The 21,858-nt window shown below is 41.4% G+C and overlaps 1 pseudogene; it reads right to left on the minus strand.

Moving 5' to 3' along the window:
• The window catches only part of LOC123743870 (uncharacterized), a 105,149-nt pseudogene extending 85,531 nt beyond the window's left edge, over positions 1–19,618 (minus strand).
• Positions 19,619–21,858: the final 2,240 nt, after the last annotated feature.

Here is a 21,858-nt window from a genome sequence, read left to right on the forward strand (position 1 = left end):
CTATTCCTTTCCAGGACAACAGATTTCCCCTTCCTGTCCACGACAGTGTATGGTTCTGGTTCGAATGTAGTTGACAACTTGTTCTGCTTTGGATTGTGCTTTCAGTTGCTCTCCTAGATCTGTCAGCGTTCTGTCCACCTCTCTCCTTTCTTTTAGCATCGGCAAGCCGAATGGCGTTGTGGTGTGGTTCAGCTCCTGCCTGCATTTCGGCTGACAGCTCTGGCAGTTTGGTTCTAATTTGGCGGTTGAACAACTGTTTAGCTGGACTGCGGCCTGTGTGGCGTACTCCTGTAGGCCATAAGAAATGTCTGTAGTTCTGTGTGCTAATCCTTCCCTTCTGATTGAGCGGCGCAAATTGCTTTCACAAGAGTCCTGTTCTGTCTTTCAACTTCCCTGTTGGCCTGTGGCCAGTATGGAGTGATGCGGCGGTGTCGGATCCCATTTTCCTCCACGTATGCTCGGAAATCACTTGCGGTGAGAGGAGCACCATTATCTGTCACAATAGACTCAGGATAACCATGGACTGTGAACGTTACCCTTAGGCTTTTGATTAAATTGGTGGTGGTGATGCGGTTTAGGATACTTACATCAACCCATCTTGAGTAGTAGTCCATTACGAGAAGGGTGTTCTCCTGTTGGAAACGGCCCACACATGTCAATGGCTAGGATCTGCCATGGTTTAGCTGGTAACATTGTTCTGACTGTGGGGACCTGCTTTGGCGGTGTGCCATTGACTTGACATGCTGGACAGGACTTCACCAGCAGTTCAACCTCTTTATCAATGTTTGGCCACCACACTTTTGTGCGCAGTTTCTGTTTTGTTTTTACTATCCCCTGATGCCCTTTGTATGCTAACATCACAGTCAGTTTCTGAGCTGCTCGTGGCATTATAATGTGGTTGCCTCGTAGAACTATCTGTCCAACAATAGCGAGTTCTTCTTGAACACGTCGCTATGCAGTGTCGCATGTGCTCTAGTCACCCTGTCTGATGCTTGCTCGTAGAGTAGCTAGAACTAGGATCTTTGTTGACATTCCCTCCAGCTCTCGTGGGGGGAATGCACATGGCACTGCATGTTTGGCTACGTACTAGATGTGGTCATCCCCATAGTGTAGAGATGCCGGAGGGTTCAGAGTCAACCGTAACAGTGAGTCGGCTGCATTCTGAGGCCCAGGCTTGTATACAACCTTGAATCTGTAAGGCTGCATTCTCAGTGCCCGTCTCTCGATCCTCGCTGGTGGTTTGGATTTTGGAGAATAAATTGTCTCTAAAGGCTGGTGGTCGGTTACCATTACAAAGTCTTAGCCATAGAGACACATATGAAATTTCTCACACGCCCATACTATGGCGAGTGCCTCTCTCTCAGTCTGAGAATAGCGTCGCTCTACGTCTGTGAGAGCACGGCTAGCGTAGTACACTGGCCTTTGTGAACCATCTTTTTGCTTCTAACTCAAAATAGCCCCCAGCCCCACTGGACTAGCATCCACAAGCACGTGTCTCTGCATCTTGATTGAAGTAGGCCATGTTGTGTGAACTGGCCAGTGCATTCTTCAGTGCTATGAATGATGATTCTTGTTCATCTCTCCATGACCATTTGCATGAGGTTTTTGTGAGTCTTCTCAGCGGTTCGGATGTGGTTGCCAGATTAGGGATAAATCTGCCACAGTAGTTTACCTTTGACTGTGATGCTCCAATGCCATTCTTCGAGAGAACGTGGCCTATGAACTCCATCTCCGTCAGTCGCAATTCACATTTGTTACTGCTGAGGGTGAGTCCCCTCTCCTGTAGTCGTCTCAGGACTTGGTGTAGTCGTTTGTGGTGGTCTTGTGGGTTCTTCCCAAACACAATGATATAATCTGAGATGTTGTGGACCCCATCTATGCCTTGTAGGACTTGACGGATGATGTGCTGATATGTCTCTGGAGCAGAGGAGACACCGAACATTAGTCTCCAGCAGTGCCACAAACCTGTGTGAGTCACAAATGTGGCCAGGGAACGAGACTCAGGTTTCAATTAGATCTGATGATATCCCCACTTTAGGTTCAGTTTTGAGAAAACCACAGGTCCTGACATGTCCTCCAGGATCTCGTCGATGGTGGGGATGGGGTGTCGCTCCCGCACAACAGCTTCATTTGCTCTGTGCATGTCAACACATACTCTGATGTCACCGGTTTTCTTGTGTAGTACACCTAATGGGGACACACATGGTGTAGGTCCGTTCACTTTCTCAATAACATCAATGTCCTCTAGCTCGTTCGGCTTCTCTTCAACTAGCTTCCTGACACTGAATGGTATTCTGCGTACTGGCTATGCAGCAGGTGTGACCATCTCATCTACATGAATTCCTAACTGGAAGTCTTTCAGTTTTCCCAGGCCTGTGAAACAGTCTTTGCATTCCTGCTGAAGTGCAGCTTTGAATGTCTGTGTCATCACCTTGGACTGAGCTTATGTGTACCTTTGATCCTATGTGCAAAATGCTAAGAGCAACTGCTGATATCATTCCCAGTACAGATGCCTGTGCATCTTTCACGACTAGAATGTCTGCAGTGACTGACTCAGAACTAACAACTGCTGTAATGTTGGCAGTGAACAAGCTCTCAACTGCTAATGGTTGTGTTGAACCGTATGGGTAAAGTCTCTTGGATGTTGGTTTCAATTGCACATTGCATTTGGTCTGCAAATGACTGAGTGTTGCTGTGCCCACAATATCACCGCTAGCCCCAGAGTCAATTAACATGTTAACCTGTTGGGGCTAGGGGGCAGTATTTGCACGGCTGGATAAAAAAATGTACCCGATTTAATCTGGTTACTAATCCTACCCAGTAACTAGAATATGCATATACTTATTATATATGGATAGAAAACACCCTAAAGTTTCTAAAACTGTTTGAATGGTGTCTGTGAGTATAACAGAACTCATTTGGCAGGCAAAACCCTGAGACATTTTCTGACAGGAAGTGGATACCTGATGTGTTGTATTACCTTTAAACCTATGCCATTGAAAAACACAGGGGCTGAGGAATATTTTGGCACTTCCTATTGCTTCCACTAGATGTCACCAGCCTTTACAAAGTGTTTTGAGTCTTCTGGAGGGAGATCTGACCGAACAAGAGCCATGGAACGATGATGGCCCATTAGACACCTGGCGCGCGAGTTCATGTTGGGTACCCTCGTTCCAATACGTTATAAAAGAGAATGCATTCGTCCACCTTGAATATTATTCATGTTCTGGTTAAAAAAGGCCCTAATGATTTATGCTATACAATGTTTGACATGTTTGAACGAACGTAAATATATTTTTTCCCCTCGTTCATGAAGTGAAGTCCGGCGGGCTTAGATCATGTGCTAACAAGATGGAGATTTTTGGACATAAATGATGAGCTTTTTTGAACAAAACTACATTCGTTATGGACCTGTGATACCTGGAAGTGACATCTGATGACGAGAATCAAAGGTAATGGATTATTTACATAGTATTTTCGATTTTAGATCTCCCCAACATGGCGGCTAGTCTGTATCGCAACGCGTATTTTTCTGGGCGCAGTGCTCAGATTATTGCAAAGTGTGATTTCCCAGTAAGGTTATTTTTACATCTGGCAAATTGATTGCGTTCAAGAGATGTAAATCTGTAATTCTTTAAATGACAATATAATATTTTACCAATGTTTTCTCATTTTAATTATTTAATTTGTGGTGCTGACTTGACTGCCGGTTATTGAAGGGAAACGATTTCCTGAACATCAACGCTACAGTAAAACGCTGTTTTTGGATATAAATATGAACTTGATAGAACTAAAAATGCATGCATTGTCTAACACAATGTCCTAGGAGTCATCTGTTGGAGATTGTAAAAGGTTAGTGCATCATTTTAGCTGATTTATGGTTTTGGTGACGCCTGTCTTTGAATTGGCACAACATTACACACAACTCTTGTAAATGTACTGTCCTAACATACTCTAAATTTATGCTTTCGCCGTAAAACCTTTTTGAAATCGTAAAACGTGGTTAGATTAAGGAGATGTTTATCTTTCAAAGGGTGTAAAATAGTTGTATGTTTGAAAAATGTGAATTTTGACATTTATTTGGATTCAAATTTGCCGCTCTTGAAATGCACCTGCTGTTGATGGAGTGCACCACGGGTGGGACGCGCGCCCCCTAGCCCATAGAGGTTAACTGGCTGGCCATTGACCAATACCTGCATTTCAGCATCATCAGTACTGCTGGTAGGTGTGAACACATGTTCATTGTCATTGTCTGGTTTGTCATCATGTGTAGCAGGTGTTTTTGCATTGACTTTCAGTCTTCCATTTTTGCCGCATGCTGGTCAACAGCCTCCATTGCTCTTGCTATATCCATTAGAGCGGTGAGAGTGAGGTCCCTCTTTCGCAGAAACCGTTTGCGCAACACATTTGAGTGACACTTGTCAATCACTTGGTCCCTTATGAAATCATCTTTGAAATCTCCATAATCACATGTAAAAGCCAACTGTTTCAGTTTGCTCACAAACGTGTCCAATGATTCCCCCTGCACTTGTTCAGCTTTCCTAAACAAATGTCTCTCGTAGGGAATGTTTTTTTGTGGAGTGAAGTACTCGTTTAGCTTTGTGAAGACAATCTCATAGCTCTTGTCTTCCCCCATGTCATCTAACGTGGTGAATATATCCTGCACATCCTAACCTCCCAAGTGCATTAAAACCTGTTATGGACAGGAGTTCCGCTAGCGGAACCCCGTTCCGCCAGTGGGACCCCTAACCAACAGCCAATGGAATAGCAGGGTGCGAAATACAAAACAACAAAAATACAATAACATTTTCTCAAACAATCAACTATTTTACACCATTTTAAAGACAAGACTCTTGTTAATCTAACCACACTGTCCGATATCAAAAAGGCTTTACAGCGAAAGCAAAACATTAGATTATGTCAGGAGAGTACCCTGCCAAAAATAATCACACAGCCATTTTCAAATCATGCATATATGTCACAAAAACCAAAACCACAGCTAAATGCAGCACTAACCTTTGATGATCTTCATCAGATGACACTCCTAGGACATTATGTTATACAATACATGCATGTTTTGTTCAATCAAGTTCATATTTATATCAAAAACCAGCTTTTTACATTAGCATGTGATGTTCAGAACTAGCATTCCCACCGCAAACTTCCGGTGAATTTACTTAATTACTCACGATTAATGTTCACAAAATACATAACAATTATTTTAAGAATTATAGATACAGAACTCCTTTATGCAATCGCGGTGTCAGATTTTAAAATAGCTTTTCGGTGAAAGCACATTTTGCAATATTCTGAGTACATAGCCCGGCCATCATGGCTAGCTAATTTGACATCCACCAAGTTTGGCCCGCACCAAACTCAGATTTACTATAAGAAAAATTGGATTACCTTTGCTGTTCTTTGTCAGAATGCACTCCCAGGACTTCTACTTCGCCAACAAATGTTGTTTTGCTTCGAAATAATCCATAGTTATATCCAAATAGCTCCGTTTTGTTCGTGCATTCAAGTCACTATCCGAAGGGTGACGCGCCGGCGCATTTCGTGACAAAAAATGTCAAAATATTCCATTACCGTACTTCGAAGCGTGTCAAACGCTGTTTAAAATCAATTTTTATGCTATTTTTCTCGTAAAATAGCGATAATATTCCAACCGGGCAACGTTGTATTCATTCAAACACTGAAAGAAAAACATGGAGTTGTCTATTGCACGCGCGCTCCAGTGTCATTGTTCTCAGCAGGACCACTCACAAAAACTCCTGCTGTTTTTCGCCCAGAGACTGGAGAGCTCTCATTCCACTTTCTGGCGCCTTCTGAGAGCCAATGAAGCCTTAGAAAATGTCACGTTACAGCAGAGATGCTGTATTTTTGATATAGATGCCCTAGAAGGAGAACAAATTGTCAGAAAGGGCACTTCCTGTATAGAATCTTCTCAGGTTTTGGCCTGCCATATGAGTTCTGTTATACTCACAGACACCATTCAAACAGTTTTAGAAACTTTAGAGTGTTTTCCATCCAAATCTACTAATTATATGCATATTCTCGTTTCTGGGCAGGAGTAGTAACCAGATTAAATCGGGTATGTTTTTTATCCGGGTGTGAAAAATGCCATTGGCTGTTGGCTAGGGGTTCCGCAGTCCTCAACAGGTTAACACGAAACATTTGTAAACTTCTTGCGACGTGATTTCCGTCTCGTTCAACTTTGGACGAAACATGCGTGGTAATTACACACACAAAACAAACGTTTATCCAGTCATGGTTGGTTTCATTGCAATCCTCTGGTTGTTACTAACACAACTATACTTAATGGTTCTTTTCCTGGGACGTATTGACCGAAACAGACTGATTTGAAGACAGCAATCAATGACCTCATTGCGCACCAATGGTTGGACCGGTCAATCGTTGATTGACTGTATTTTGGCCCAATGACCACTGATCATCTTGAAATCTAGCTTGGAAGATAGCCAATGAGCTAAGGTAAACGGCAATATGTAATGGTTATACGTTCGAAGACCAGCCTTTGTCGTAAACTCTGGCGTAAAAGAGGTTCATTCGCCATTGCAAATCCTACCTGACGGAGCCACGAATGTTACGCACAGCAGTACATAGTCAATAGCATTTTCAGCAAGTTTATATATTTAAATTATGACGAATAAATCAGGAAAAGCTAAAACAAAGTCTAGGTATACAGATTTAACCCAAATTATAGAGGAAATTGATAGAGAAAGTGAGACCAAATTGCTTGAGGAAGATTAATCTTTCAGCGAAGCTGGTATTGACTCATTTACATTACATTTACATTTAAGTCATTTAGCAGACGCTCTTATCCAGAGCGACTTACAAATTGGTGCATTCACCTTATGATATCCAGTGGAACAACCACTTTACAATAGTGCATCTAAATCTTTTAAGGGGGGGGTTAGAAGGATTACTTTATCCTATCCTAGGTATTCCTTAAAGAGGTGGGGTTTCAGGTGTCTCCGGAAGGTGGTGATTGACTCCGCTGTCCTGGCGTCGTGAGGGAGCTTGTTCCACCATTGGGGTGCCTGAGCAGCGAACAGTTTTGACTGGGCTGAGCGGGAACTGTGCTTCCTCAGAGGTAGGGGGGCCAGCAGGCCAGAGGTGGATGAACGCAGTGCCCTTGTTTGGGTGTAGGGCCTGATCAGAGCCTGAAGGTATGGAGGTGCCGTTCCCTTCACAGCTCCGTAGGCAATCACCATGGTCTTGTAGCGGATGCGAGCTTCAACTGGAAGCCAGTGGAGAGAGCGGAGGAGCGGGGTGACGTGACATGTGACTCCCAGGCGGAAGACATGTTTCTCCATGGAGAGGATGCCATGCTGGACTGGTAAGTTCTAATGCTAATGTCATTGTTTGAAATTAATAATATCAAATATTATTCATTTGAGATTTTTTTTTGATTTTCTTATTTTATTTGCAATATATAAAAATATCATCAGTAATGAAATGTGTAAAGTACACATTGGCTATACTGTGTGCGTGTGTGTGTGTGTGTTATATATATTTTTACTCTGTATAATACATATCTGTTTATTTTACGTGTTGATACAGGGCTCATACGTGAAAGTATTCTTACTGATTTTTGTCTTTCGTTCACAGTGGCAGTGATTCTGATTATGAGCCACCAATGTCTAGGTGTCCATCCCCCTCTGAAGCTGGTTCATCCTGCCGGACCCCTGCTGTCTCCGGCTCCACACCTACCCGGCCATCTAGAGGTGTGAAGTCAGTGACAAAGAAGTGGAGGTGGGGAAGAGAGAAACCTGCAGACAGAGGGCCAGAGGGTCATTGGCACTCTGTGTTAGAAGACGATGTGGAACCAATTCCACCAGTTTTTAGACCAAAAAGGCAGCCAGGACCTCAACTCCACATGACCGAAAAGTACAGCCCCCTTCAACTTTTTCAACTGTTTTTCACCTCGTCAGTTGTTGATTCCCTGGTGTCGAACACCAATAAGTATGGGGCTAAGAAGCAGGCAGGAAAGAAAGAGGCATGGAAGCCCATTTTCATGTCAGACCTTTTCTGCTACCTTTCAATGGTCATTTACATGGGGCTGCTGAAAATGAAAACTCTAAGGGACTACCGGAAAACGTCAGCTCTCTATCAACTGCCTTTCCCCATGACTGTCATGTCTTGTAAAAGGTTTCTGACTATCTCACGGGCGCTTCACATCAGTGACCCAGAAGTTGATGGGGAGAATGACAAGAAGAGAGGCACACCAAGGTTTGATAGGCTCTGCAAAATCAAACCTCTCTACCCCAACATTATTTAGACCTGCAAGACCTATTTTCAGCCTGCCCAGAACCTGTCCATCGATGAGAGGATGGTGGCCTCAAAGGCCAGAATCAGCCTCAAACAATACATGTGTAACAAACCAACCAAATGGGGTTACAAACAGTTTGTTTTGGCTTATTCTGTGTGTGCCTCCACTTGCAATGTTTTTGTTTATGAGGGGAAAAACAGTTTTGCTACCGGTAATGGACTGAGTTATGATTCCATTATGGAGTTATTGGATTTTCAACTGCTGGGGAAGGGCTACAAACTGTTTGTGGACAACTCCTACACAAGCCCTACCCTGTTTACAGAGCTGAGGAAGCGGGATGTGTGGGCTTGTGGCACCATTCGGACCAAAAGAGTGGGCTTTCCAAAAACAAAGGTGAACGACATGCCTAAGCGGGCTGAGCGGGGTACGATGCGATGGATTCGTGAAGATGGCCTGCTCTTTGTAAAGTGGATGGATACCAGAGAGGTGGTCATGTGCAGTACTATCCACAAGTCCTTCAGTGGCGTTCACGTCGTCAGGCGTGTGAAGGACGGTCGCGGGGCATGGACCACAAAAAATGTCCCCATTCCAGCTGCTGGGAAGGACTACAACAAGGGCATGGGAGGTGTGGACATGTCAGACGCACTGATAGGATACTACAATGTTGTCCACAAGACCATGAAATGGTACAAGACATTTTTCTATCATTTCATTGACATTGCTGTGGTGAATGCCTTCATCCTCCAGAAGGAAATGGCCAAGAGCTGTGGACAGCCCCCCATCTCACAGCTAGCCTTCAGGGAGCTGCTCATCCAGGAGCTTGCTAGCTACAGCAAGTCCACTGCAGCACCTTCTGTCCCCTCTACCTCTGTCCCTTCTGCTCCAACCAGTGGTGTTCACCTGCCCAGCTTCATCTCTGCAGGCATGAATGTGCCTCAGGGCAAAAAGGGCACAGGTGGGAGACGTCGTTGTGCCCGTTGTCACAGGAAATGCCCCATCACCTGCACCCCCTGTTCAGTAACCCTCTGCTTTACAGCAGAAAGAGACTGCTATGGGCCATGGCACCAGCAGCACAATATTGTGTAGAGGACTGAGGGTCTTCACAATATTGTAAATAGAAAATGTGTAAGTAGTTACCCTTGTTATTTTAGATTTGTAAATATTTTTTGTATTTTGTATTTTTTTATATATATATTTTTTTGGGGGGGGTGTATTAGAATAGCATTTATGTATTTTGTATATAGTTCTTTCCTTCAAAATGTATCACTGTACCAATTCGGCCACTTGGGTACATTTGGGTACATTTGTGTGGGACACCTGGGTGACTTCATGCTCAATGTCATGTAGCTTGCTCATTTTTGAAGTTATCTGTCTAAAACTTTGCTCGGCTATTGTTGCCATCTTATGTTCTTCATTCAAATCATCCCAGCACCCTATCTGTATGTTTGGCTGTTCTTGTTCATTTGAAAGATGATGCAGCAACAATAAAAAACAGAAAACGTATGTTTATTTCCTTGTATTTTCTTCTACCAGATCTATTGTGTTATATTCTCCTACATTCAATTCACATTTCCACAAAATTCAGAGTGTTACTTTTCAAATGATACCAAGAATATGCATATCCTTGCTTCTGGGCCTGAGCTACAGGCAGTTAGATTAGGGTATGTCTTCATGCAGAAATTGAGAAGAAGGGGGGCTACCCCGAAGAAGTTAATTAACCCCACATCAACGAGTCCTTGTGACCATAACACAGAGGGTACAGCTTCTAACTCCTCTTTCTGTTCCTAAGCTGAAAACAAATCATCCTGTCATTAATTGGGCCCCACGTCTAAGTGGACCCCAGGTTAAGTTCTCGCTTCTCCAATTCAGTTTTCATCTATACCTGTCTATAATTTAACTATGCTGGTCTCCACTCAGTAACTGTTATCTAACCATTCTGTGTCACTTCTATCTTCTCTCAATCCTGGCTTATTTTGAGATTATAACCTTCTGCTCTCTATCTTGCTCTCCTCCTGGCCCCCTCCTCTTCCTACTACTCCCAAACCATCAAAGTCTCAGCATAGGGTGGGGGAGCCCTTCTCCGTCTGCCTTTCCTACTATCTGTCTGACGCTCTTTCTCTCTGTTCTTTCTTACGTATCTTTTCTTTCCCATAACAGTCAGTGTCAAATATGGTTTCTGTTTCCAAATATTGACTAACTGTCTCACTGTCTCCCTGTTTACATTCGTGGACCTTGGAAAAATCAACATGTCTATGGTAGTAATCTCTAAGATTATTACATAGTTGATTAAGTTCATCTCGATACTATCAATGATCCTGGATCAGCACAGATGCCATATATCCCTGTCAACTTTCTACTATTTAAATAAAACTAAAATGAATGCTAAACATAGCATATGTTTTATCTGTACTAATGAAATCTCTCCTTCGGGAGTCCACTGTATTTTATCTAACAATAAGATGGGTTAATCTTAAATCAGTCCCATCAATAATTTAATATATGTTGCATAGTGTGGGATTCATTATCTACAGTAATTTGCCATACCTAAGAACCGTAATATATTTATTTTCATAATGAATTTTAACGCTTATAAAATCACTGTTCTTTCAATCTTTATCTATTTTCTTGTCCTGTTGGCTTAGAATATGTCTTAAATACTTAACATAAGTCTACCATTATTAAAACTTATTATTTCTAACCTTATTCAACAACAAAATATAATAATACTAGTATATCAATTTCACAGCCTTGTAGTGATACATTTCTCACGAAAATATCATCTACATACAACAACAGCTAACTACCTAAGGGAAAATAAAACTTAGCTAGGTTACTAAACATTCCTTAAGCCAAAATAGTGGGAGTGTCAAAATAACCTTATACCAATTTCTTATAAACCTATCTTCGCCCCATTTTTAACACTTAATTCTCCATGAGAGTAATGTATATAAAAAACTACTACTGGTCAAAAGATAAGACAACATTTCAAATAACATCATCAAATTAAAATCACTACCCTGAAAAACTCCCCAAAGAAAAATGATTGTACCCTTATGGTCATAGGAAAATAGACTTAAGGAAGCATATCCTTAGTCAAAGGCAATGCTCTTTCTTTCTTCTCATTGGTTCAAATTACAAATATGTCTAAGAACTTTAAACTCCATCATAATTATCAATGACACAAATTACCTTAAAATCAGTATTATAAATGACCTTAAATTCATTATCCAAATGGCTTTCCAATGAGGCTGATCAAACCACAATGGAAAGTCATGATAGAGGTCATAGGTCATACAAACCCTTCAAAGAAGTGTTTCTTACTATATTAGACAAATTAAAGAAAAACCGTCAAACATTTCCTACATGTTGTATCCCAGGTTCCTAGAACAGTCCTTTATCAAAAGAATTCACATGTTTAATTAAAACTCAGGAAATAAAAACTTCTAAAATGCCATGTGCGTGCCCCTTTAAGATACCTTGGCACTTAAGACAAATGGAAATCTCACCAAACCCAAAGGAAATAGAACACACAAATCAAAACACAGTATTTTGAAAGCACCAACAAATAGTAATACACTATTTGTGTGTGTGGGTATTTGCAAACCCTAAGGTAAAAACAAACAAAAACTTGCCAGGCCTTTTCAATTTGGTAGTTTATGGCCTCCATCTCACTCACTCTCCCCAAGATTATAGCCCCAGGAAACATTCCAAAGAGAGACAATGAAACCCCCATTTTCCCAGAAAAAAAAACACAAACACTTCGTCAGCATTCATTATACTACACCGATTCAGAAACCCAAAAGTTAACTACAAACAAAACCTAATAATAATGATAATTCCACTGTACTCCCTCAAATCATTCGTTTTAAACTTCCTCAATGTTTATATGTACTTAATTGAACATGCGCTACCGTTAGATACAATTATCCTGGTATCATTCCTCGACCCATGTCCAACAAATATGTAATAGCTTTTTCTCCTTAGATTGTTCCTGTTACCCCACTAAATGCAACACATTTTGTTTTCTGTCACAAATGTAGTACATTTCTCAGCGTAAGGAATCAGTGATATTTATCCCAGGCTTTTAATAGAAATGTAGGCGTGTTCTCCTATGCCTCCTTAATAAACATACATGCTTTAGATGACTTCCATCCTTTCCGGAAGAAAGAATCCTGTTGTTTAACAAATCTAAAACCTTTAAAAAGTTGGTGCTGTCTCATCTCCATATCTCTCTACTCTCGCTCTCGCTGTCTCTGTCTATCTTGCTCTCTCTGTCTCTCTCTGGAATTTAGGAATAATTACTATTGTGACTTTTGATAAGTTATTAGGTCTCACACGTGAGCGAATTATCGTTTTTGTGACTCTCGACTGATTAATATATCTATCTCTACTTTTAATAGTCTCAGACTACTTCCCATATACAATAGACTATTTAGGTCTCACACGTATACGAGTTACCGCTTCTTATGACTTTTGACTGGTTAATAAACCTCTCTCACACGCACATAATTTTTCCCCTGCTGATATCCTTCTTGAAACTTTCTCTCTCTCTTTCTATGCATCTGTTTAATCATAGACTCTAACACAACACATTTCAGATGATACACACCACGAAACGATTCAATCAGAACACATTTCAGATGACACACACCATGAAACGATTCAATCAGAACACATTTTCGGATGATACACACCATGAAACGATTCAGTCAGAACACATTTTCGGATGATACTCCCCCTGAAATGATTTAATCTTGTCTATATCGAGACGCCCAACAAAACCATACTTCTTTCTCCTTCACTCCTTCTACTCTCTTACGGGCCTCAGACAGCCACACCCTAGTGGTGTCTAGCCCCTCTACTCGCTACTTCCCTATACTATCTCCGCATGCCTTATGCATTTGCTTTACAATTAGTTCTAGCTTTTCTACATCTAGACGTCCATCAAATTCGTACTTCTTTCTCCATTTTGGGCCCAAATAAATGTTCCTTTTATCCATATATCTCTCATCTCCGGTAAATTCCAGGACCTCCTTTGAGAATTTACCACCCATGTTATTCAATTACTTTCCTTGTTATTATGCTTATTCTCACCATCTATTATGCTTATTCTCACCTAATGCTGGCTCCTTGTACTTGCCCATTTTACACAGTAAAAAAAAAAGCCTGACACCATTACATATTATTTCTTAACAACTGTACTTACCCTCATGCATCAAAAACACACAATTTCCAAATATGATGGTGTCATAATCGCATGCAGCACAGTAATACATCCCCACATCTGCCGGTCTGGCATCCGCAATGGTTAGCACAAAACTAGTTCCACTCTTCTCTGCAACTAACTCAGGGTTGATAAACACTCCAACGTTCTATGGGGAGTTTAAGTGAGAGTAGAAGGGTTGCATCAACAAAGGAGCTGGTCCCACTCTCAGCTTGAACCAGTTGAAGTAGTTATTTTTGTCTCCTAAGATGAGGCATTCCAAATCCACTGTGTCTCCAACGATAAAGGTCTTTAATATATGTGACCCTTTCAGGCAACTATGCGTATGCCGTGGGTCACTACTTCACAGGAGAGCCATTTGAATGTAAAAAAAAATTATATCAAGATTAGTTTTTTCAAACATGTGAACAATCATGTGCCTTATTAACAAAGTTTAATATCAAGTTAACCTGTTAGGGCTAGGGGGCAGTACTGACACGGCTGGATAAAAAAACGTACCCAATTTAATCTGGTTACTACTCCTGCCCAGTAACTAGAATATGCATATAATTATTGGCTTTGGATAGAAAACACCCTAAAGTTTCTAAAACTGTTTGAATGGTGTCTGTGAGTATAACAGAACTCATATGGCAGGCAAAAACCTGAGAAGATTTCATGCAGGAAGTGGCCTGTCTGACAAGGTGTCGTTCTTCTTGTCTCTGTTTATTGAAGAGTGAGGATCTTAGCTGTCCCGTGACACTTCCTACGGCTGCCATAGGTTCTCAGAAGGCGGCAAAACGATGAATCGTGGCTTTGCAGGCTCTGGCTGAAACAAAGTAGTGCGTTTGGGTAGTGGCTGGTTACAGTACTGTGAGACTCAGGCTCGTGCCCGCGTCGACCGAAAGCTTTGTTTTCTTTCCTCTGTTTAGCTAAATGGACATTCCCGGTCGGAATATTATCGCTTTTTTACCAGAAAAATGGCATAAAAATGGATTTTAAACAGCGGTTGACATGCTTCGAAGTACGGTAATGGAATATTTAGATTTTTTTTGTCACGAATTGCGCCATGCGTGCGACCCTGATTTATCATTTTGGATAGTGTCTGGGACGCACGAACAAAACGCCGCTATTCGGATATAACGATGGATTATTTTGGACCAAACCAACATTTGTTATTGAAGTAGCAGTCCTGGGAGTGCATTCTGACGAGGACAACAAAAGGTAATCAAACTTTTATAATAGTAAATCTGATATTGGCGAGTGCTAAACTTGCCGGGTGTCTAAATAGCTAGCCCGTGATGGCTGGTCTATGTACTTAGAATATTGCAAAATGTGCTTTCACCAAAAAGCTATTTTAAAATCGGACATATCGAGTGCATAGAGGAGTGCATTCGAAATATTCCATTACCGTACTTCAAAGCATGTCAAACGCTGTTTAAAATCAATTTTTATGCAATTTTTCTCGTAAAATAGTGATAGTATTCCGACAGGGAGACGTCTTTTTCGTTCAAAGACTGAAAATGTAAACATGGAGTCATCTCGTGCACGCGCGCCCCCGTCTCATTGTTCTCAGATCGACCACTATCCAAATGCGCTACTGTTTTTCAGCCAGAGACAGCAGAGTCATCATTCAACGTTCTGGCGCCTTCTGAGAGCCTATGGGAGCATTAGAAAGTGTCACGTTACAGCAGAGATCCTTTGTTTTGGATAGAGATGACAAAGAAGGCCAAGAAATGGTCAGACAGGGTACTTCCTGTACAGAATATTCTCAGGTTTTGGCCTGCCATTTGAGTTCTGTTATACTCACAGACACCATTCAAACAGTTTTAGAAACTTTGGAGTGTTTTCTATCCAAAGCTACTAATTATATGCATATTTTAGTTTCTGGGCAGGAGTAATAACCAGATTAAATCGGGTACGTTTTTTATCCGGCCGTGAAAATACTGCCCCCTATCCATAACAAGTTAATCCAATCACATTGTCCGATTTCAAAAAGGCTTTACGGTGAAAGCAAAACATTCGATTATTTTAGGATAGCACATTAACCTCTATGGGCTAGGCGGGACGTAATCGTCCCACCTACGTAACAGCCAGTGTAATCCAGTGGCGCAATTTTCAAATACCTTAAAAATCCTATTACTTAAATTTCTCAAACATATGACTATTTTACAGCTATTTAAAGACAAGACTCTCGTTTATCTAACCACACTGTCCGATTTCAAAAAGGCTTTACAATGAAAGCAAAACATTAGATTATGTCAGGAGAGTGCCCAGCCAGAAATAATCAGACACCCATTTTTCAAGCTAGCATATAATGTCACCAAAAACCCAAACCACAGCTAAATGCAGCACTAACCTTTTATGATCTTCATCAGATGACACACCTAGGACATTATATTATACAATACATGCATGTCTGTTCAATCAAGTTCATATTTATATCAAAAACCAGCTTTTTACATTAGCATGTGACGTTCAGAAAAAGCATACCCCCCGCAAACTTCCGGGGAATTTACTAACAGTTTGCTAAATTACTCACGATAAACGTTCACAAAAAGCATAACAATTATTTTAAGAATTATAGATACATTACTCCTCTATGCACTCGATATGTCCGATTTTAAAATAGCTTTTCGGATGAAGCACATTTTGCAATATTCTAAGTACATAGCCCGGCATCACAGGGCTAGCTATTTAGACACCCACGCAGTTCAGCCTTCACCAAAATCACATTTCCTATAAGAAAAATGTTCTTACCTTTCTTGTTCTTCGTCAGAATGCAGTCCCAGGACTTCTTCTTCAATAACAAATGTAGGTTTGGTCCCAAATAATCCATCTTTATATCCAAATAGCGTTGTTTTGTTCGTGCGTTCTAGACACTATCAGAATGGTAATCCACGGTCACGAGCATAGCGCATGGCGTGACAAAAAATGTCTAAATATTCCATTACCGTACTTCGAAGCATGTCAACCGCTGTTTAAAACCAATTTTTATGCAATTTATCTCGTAGAAAAGCGATAATATTCCGACCGGGAATCTGCAATAAGCTAAACAGCCTAATGAATATACTCCACGGGGGCTAATCGCGCACGCGCCTCATTCCATTGTCACCTAATGGGACACTTGAATAAGGCGATAATCTGTTTCAGCCTGAGGCTGCCTCGTCAACCTTCATGATTTTCCCGCGTCCTGAGAGCCTATTGGAGCCCTGGGAATTGTCACGTTACAGCTAAGATCCTTACTTTTCAATAAACAGATGCAAGACGCACGACTCCTTGTCAGACAGGCCACTTCCTGCATGAAACCTTGTCAGGTTTTTGCCTGCCATAGGAGTTCTGTTATACTCAAAGACACCATTCAAACAGTTTTAGAAACTTTAGGGTGTTTTCTATCCAAACCTGAACAATAATATGCATATTCTAGCTTCTGAGTTGGTGTAGGAGGCAGTTAAAAATGGGCACATATTTTTTCCAAAATTCTCAATACTGCCCCCTAGCCCAAACAGGTTAAAGACAAGACTCTCGTTAATCTAACCACACTGTCCGATTTCAAAAAGGCTTTACAACGAAAGCAAAACATTAGATTATGTCAGCAGAGTACCCAGCCAGAAATAATCAGACACCCATTTTTCAAGCTAGCATATAATGTCACAAAACCCCAGAAGACAGCTAAATGCAGCACGAACCTTTGATGATCTTCATCAGATGACAACCCTAGGACATTATGTTATACAATACATGCATGTTTTGTTCAATCAAGTTCATATTTATATCAAAAAACAGCTTTTTACATTAGCATGTGACGTTCAGAACTAGCATACCCCCCGCAAACTTCCGGGGAATTTACTAACAATTTACTAAATTACTCACGATAAACGTTCACAAAAAGCATAACAATTATTTTAAGAATTATAGATACAGAACTCCTCTATGCACTCGATATGTCCGATTTTAAAATAGCTTTTTGGTGAAAGCACATTTTGCAATATTCTAAGTACATAGCCCAGCCATCACGGGCTAGCTATTTAGACACCCGGCAAGTTTAGCCTTCACCAAAATCAGATTTACTATTACAAAAGTTTGATTACCTTTTGTTGTCTTCGTCAGAATGCACTCCCAGGACTTCTATTTCAATAACAAATGTTGGTTTGGTCCAAAATAATCCATCGTTATATCCGAATAGCGTCGTTTTGTTCGTGCGTTCCTGAAACTATCCGAAATGGTAAATCAGGGTCTCGGGCATGGCGCATTTCGTGACAAAAATATTCTAAATATTCCATTACCGTACTTCGAAGCATGTCAACCGCTGTTTAAAATGAATTTTTATGCAATTTATCTCGTAAAAAAGCGATAATATTCCGACCGGGAATCTCCTTTTCGGCAAACAGAGGAAAAAACACAAAGACGGGGTCGGCCAGTGCACGCGCCTAAGCCCACAGTCCCTTGATCGGCCACTTGAGAAAGGCGATAATATGTTTCAGCCTGGGGCTGGAATGACGACATTCAGGTTTTTCCCGGGCTCTGAGAGCCTATTGGAGCCGTGGGAAGTGTCACGTTACCGCAGAGATCCTTTGTAATGGAATGAGATGTCAAAGAAAGACAATAAATGGTCAGACAGGCCACTTCCTGTAAAGGAATCTCTCAGGTTTTGACCTGCCATTTGAGTTCTGTTATACTCACAGACACCATTCAAACAGTTTTAGAAACTTTGGAGTGTTTTCTATCCAAAGCCAATAATTATATGCATATTCTAGTTACTGGGCAGGAGTAGTAACCAGATTAAATCGGGTACGTTTTTTATCCAGCCGTGTCAATACTGCCCCCTAGCCCTAACAGGTTAACAAAAAAAATTCAATTTTCCAAGCACGGATAGCCGTCACAAAACCAGATATACAGCTAAAATTAAGCAGTAACCTTTGACAATCTTCATCAGATGACACTCCTAGGACATCATGTTAGACAATACATGCATTTTTTGTTCGATCAAGTTCATATTTATATCCAAAAACCCAATTTCTACATTGGCGCGTGACATTCAGAAAATGTTTTCTCCCCATAACTGACGGTGAATAGGCACATTTCATTTACAGAAGAACTCATAAACGTTGACAAAATGTATAACAATTATTTAAAGAATTAGAGATAATCTACTCCTTTATGCAACCACTTTGTCAGATTTCAAAATAACTTTACGGAAAAAGCACATTGTTCAATATTCTGAGTACAGAACTTAGCCTTCAATGCTAAGCTATACAGTTAGCCTACAACCACGGCGTCGACAAATCTCTAAAAATATGTTCAAAATATTTTCTTACCTTTGCTGATCTTCGGCGGAATGCACTCGGAAGGGGTCCCACTTCCACAAGAAATGTTCATTTGTTCTGCAAAGTCCATCATTTATGTCCAAATACGTCCGTTTTGTTGACCCATCCAGAACACTTTACAATGCCATGTGGCGTGGACGCAAATCCATAGACGAAATGTTCAAAAGTTCCATTACCGTTTGTAGAAACATGTCAAACGATGTTTACAATCAATCCTTTAGGGTAATTTTTAACGTAAAATTGCGATAATTTTACAACCGGGCAATAGGTATTCATCCCAGAAGAAAAATTACAAACAACGAAGTCACGTGCATGCGCGTCATAAGACACCTGTCCTCAGACTGGCCAGTGATTGACTGAGCCACAATTTTCTGCCCGGTAACAGGTGACGGATGAAACCAGTTCCTAAAGATTGTTGACAGCCAATGGAAGAGTTAGGAGGTGCAACGTAAATCCTATGTTGTTGGCATGTGGACTAATATGTTGTTGAGTTGTGTTCTTACACTGGTACAGTCATGCCCTATGAGAGATGTATGACTGCGCATGTGCGTAAATAAATAAAGTGCATTTTCCCCCGTTCTGGTTAAAACACCAATGATGAACATGTGTGTTTATTCCTCCGTTAAGTAAACCGGTATTCCTGTCCTGAAGATGTCAGCACCAACAGGTTATGGGCCCAGGAGGGAACATGGAAGCCGATGGAATAGATTATATTTCGACGGAGATGAAAAAAAACTACGAGTTATGGGAGACAAAGTTTTTGGGGCACTTGCGTTTGCTTGGGCTAAAGGCCGCCATGTTGAGCGTGGATGAAGATGAAGAAGACGGAGAGAAAAATGAAGAAGCCTACGCCGAATTGATACAGGTTTTGGATGATAAAAGTCTTTCCCTGATAATGAGAGAAGCAGCAGATGATGGGAGAAAAGCGTTGAAGATATTGAGGGAACATTATGCAGGTAAAGGGAAGCCACGTGTGATTAGCCTCTACACTGAACTAACTTCTCTTCAGAAAGCCACTGACGAAAGTGTTACGGACTATATCATTCGTGCTGAGATGGCTATTACAGCACTGAGAAATGCTGAAGAGACTTTAAGTGATGGGCTGTTGATTGCAATGATTCTGAAAGGTTTGCCCGAATCATTTAAGCCGTTTGCCATCCACATAATGCAGAGTGACGAGCCGACAAGTTTTGGCAAGTTCAAAACCAAGTTGAGGAGCTATGAAAGCACCGAGAAGTTTAGCGCCATTTCCACTGACGACAACGTGATGAAGGCAAGTAACATTAAAGTTAGCTGGCCAAGAGGGAGAGATAAAGGGACCGAGATAACCTGCTTCAACTGTGGCCAGAAAGGGCACAAGGCCCGGGAATGTACCGTTACTGGAGAGCGCAAAGAACAGAGACAGTGGTGTAGTTTTTGCAAGAGCTCCACTCATACTGATGCAAATTGCAGACGAAAAAGAAGAGACAATGTGAAACAAGCAACAGATGCTGAAAGCCACACATTTGCATTCAGAATAAGTGACTGTCAGGTTAGTGGACTGAAACAGAAAGGGCTGATGGTTGATATGGGAGCAACGTCACATATAGTCACGGACATCGGGAAGTTTAAGGAGTTTGACAAGACTTTCAAACCGGAAAAACATTCCGTGGAGCTGGCTGACGGAACAAGAACGAATGGTGTCGCGGAGAGGAGAGGTGCAGCGGAGGTTTACCTGAGAGACAACACGGGTCGTCGGGTAAAAACAACGCTGACGAAGGCGCTGTACGTGCCGTCGTTTCCACAGGCCATTTTCTCTGTTAAAGCAGCGACAGCCAACGGAGCTTCAGTCAACTTTCGACAGGGGTGTAACAAGCTCATCCACAAGAACGGTACCACTTTTGACATCGAGGAGTACGATAGACTTTACTATCTTAACACTGTAGGTGATGAAAATGATGTTGGGTGTCATGGGTGCTATGATATTCACACATGGCACAAAAGTCTTGGCCACTGTAATTTTGAGGATGTGTCAAAGTTAGAAAATGTGACAGAGGGAATGAAAATCACAGGTAAGATTGACAAATCTACCCTCAACTGTGAAATCTGCACTCAAGGAAAATTTGTTCAGAGCAGAAACAGAGAGCCTGATGAAAAGGCAAAAGCGGCTCTTGAGCTTGTGCACACTGATTTGCCCTATTGAGCCAGAGACGAAAGATGGGTTCAGATATACTCTAGCATTTACGGATGATTATTCAGGGGCAGTTTTTGTGTATTTCCTAAAAGCAAAGAGTGATACTGTAAAAGCTACTGAGAAGTTTATTGCTGATGTGACCCCTTATGGGAAAATAAAGTGTGTCAGGTCAGATAATGGCACAGAATTCACAGCCAAAGAGTTCCAGTCACTGCTCAGTAAGAACGCCATAAGACATGAAACTTCAGCCCCTTACTCACCCCATCAAAATGGGACCGCTGAGAGAAATTGGAGAACACTGTTCGAAATGGCAAGATGCATGCTACTTGAAAGCAACCTACCAAAGAACTTGTGGACATATGCTGTAATGACTGCTGCAGTAATTCGCAATAGGTGTTACAATAAGCGTGTAGGACAGACTCCACACTACATGTTTACTGGGAGAAAGCCTGATCTTTCAAAGATGAAAGAATTTGGATCTGTTTGCTATGCATATAGACAGAACAAGAAAAAATTAGACTCAAGATGTGAAAAGGGTATTTTTGTCGGGTATGATAAAAATAGTCCAGCATACCTAGTCTACTACCCAGACACTGGGAAAGTTATTAAAAACAGATTAGTCAAGTGTGTTACAAAAGGTGTAGTCGAACACCAAACTCAGACAGATTTGGAAATCAGTGATGATCTTCATGGGGAGAGATTTGAAAACCCCATGCCGAAAGCCAAGATGGCAGATCAAAACTCAGAAGAGACACAAGATGTGCAAATTGAGACTTCAGATGGTCAGTCCACGCTATCCAGACAGAGCGAGGAAGAAACCCCAGTACTTAAAAGACTATGAGTGTAAAGTGAAATGTGATGACCA

This window comes from Salmo salar, chromosome 07, assembly GCF_965601325.2.
Source record: "Salmo salar chromosome 07, fSalSal1, whole genome shotgun sequence".
Classification (NCBI taxonomy): Eukaryota; Metazoa; Chordata; class Actinopteri; order Salmoniformes; family Salmonidae; genus Salmo; species Salmo salar.